We start from the raw sequence: 2,099 nt of genomic DNA, 5'->3' as shown, positions 1-2,099 counted from the left end.
TTCAAGTTTGATATATTCTAGTGAGAATCTATCTTTAGCATTTGCACTAACAGCTTGCAAATTAAGCACCACAGAGCTAGTGGATGGCTTGGGGTGTTCCTGCAAATCACCTCAGGAACAGGCCCCTTGTGTGCCTGGTTCTCTGTTAGTTCCAGAGTAAATCAGTCACTGCAGAGAATCTCTTTGCATGCTAACCTCACATATTTCTTGCCAGTACCTTGGATGTTCCCATGTGCCTTGTAGAATAAAGCCAGCCCTCCTTAGCATGTCCAGATCACACTTGGAGTTTTCATATCCATTCCTCCATCTGTAGTTCAGCCACACTGAATTGTCTGTGGCTTAGCATGTTCTCTTCTCAGAGGGGTAACAAAGTTCTATAGGAAATGTACTCATTACCTCACTTATGTAACCATGATCCCTTTGTACATCACCTTTCCAATAAATTAAAATGAATTTTTAAAAAGCCAAAAAAAAAGAATTTTCTCAAATCTCACTTTGAACACCATAGTTCACCTCTTGGACACCAGATTGTGGAGCTGTATGGGTACCCTGCCCAGTTTTCTAGCGGAAACCAGTTCAGAGTCCAGTGACTCTCATACTACCTGGGACTAGTTCAGACAGCACAGGCTAAGGACTAGGTTTGCTAAGAGTGCCTCTCCCCCAGGTGACAATTCCTGTAATAGGTTGCCACCAGTGCTCCTGATGAGCCAGTTACAAATGTGGTTTCTCATGCACTCAACACTTACTGTTGAGGATGTAGACAACCAGCCAGATGACTTGTCCATTGGGCAGGGCATGGGCAGGGTCACACAGTGTTGATACCCTTTTACAGACTCCTGATGTGCTCACTCCCCCATGGCCAACAGCCAAACTCTCCAAACCTGGTCCTTCCGCTTGGGTGGAGGCTTCGTTAAGTAGACATTGGTGATCATCTCATCCTCGGCTCCTGTCCTTTCCCCAGAGGTGGGAGGAGGGTGGCTGGCTGGAAGGTCAGTTCCTGCCCCCATCCTGAAGCTAGCCAGGAACCCAGCAGTACTCACCTGATTAGAACAAGAGATGGTCCTGTCACCTAGAAAATTCTGAGATTTAGGATCTTTGTATCAGAAATTCAGAGTCAAAGACTAATTTTAAGACAAAAGATTGTTCTAGCAACTGTATCTACAAGGGTTTTGGAAGCTGTAAAGAAGTATGGGAAGCTGGGCCTGGGCACTGACTGGGGCTCCATCCTTCCACCTCAACCCTCATGAGAGGCAGAGGTTGGGAGATGTGGTTCAGGGGCAGCCCAGGAAAGAAGGAGTTTGTGAGATTGCATCTCAACCAGTGGCTGGGCGTGGAGGCACAAACCTGTTACTCCAATCCAGAAATGCACAATTGCTGAGCACAGCAACACACAACTGTCATCCTCATTGACTTAGTGAAACACAGACATTAGAGTTGAAGCTCAGGCCGGAACATAAGACCCACTTCAAAAAGTAATGAAGGCAAAGAGAGGGAGGCTGGAGACATGGCTTACGTGGTAGAGTACCTGCCTTGGAAGTGTCCTGAGTTCAATCCCCAGTACCATACTCCCCATTCCCCCCAAACCCCAAAAAAATGACAGGACAGATCTCAAATATATACATATTTTCTTCTTCCGGACTGTTCATGAACCTTCCAGGGGCAGGTACTGCTCCTCCCTCCCCACATGTGCCCTTTGGTTGGGACAGGAGCAGACCCTAATTGCTGGATACATGGGTTCTTTAGGGAAGCAGCTCACCCATGCCGAACAAGGATGGCTCTGTGAAGGAAATGCATTGTCTGAGGCTTGAGCTCACACGCGTCAGAAGGTGTTCTTGTGCTGCCTTGAGTGGACAGGCACAGTGGCTCTGACCAGACGTGCACTGGGGGGCCACCGTGGCATCAAGCATGACAGAGCCCCTGAAGTCAGTGTTGGAAAGGAGAAGCACTCAACTGCAGAGCACCCCGGGTGGTGACCCTCCCCGCAAAAAAGAAAGAATATAAAATGTGAAATTGTTAGGACCAGGTCAAAATTAAGAAGATAGGGTATTAGACCAAGGAAGAAGGAAATTTAACTAGGACACACAAGTCCCAGGTAACCT

This window comes from Dipodomys ordii, unplaced genomic scaffold (assembly GCF_000151885.1).
Source record: "Dipodomys ordii isolate 6190 unplaced genomic scaffold, Dord_2.0 Scaffold173, whole genome shotgun sequence".
Lineage (NCBI taxonomy): Eukaryota > Metazoa > Chordata > Mammalia > Rodentia > Heteromyidae > Dipodomys > Dipodomys ordii.
This window is presented reverse-complemented; position numbering follows the sequence as displayed.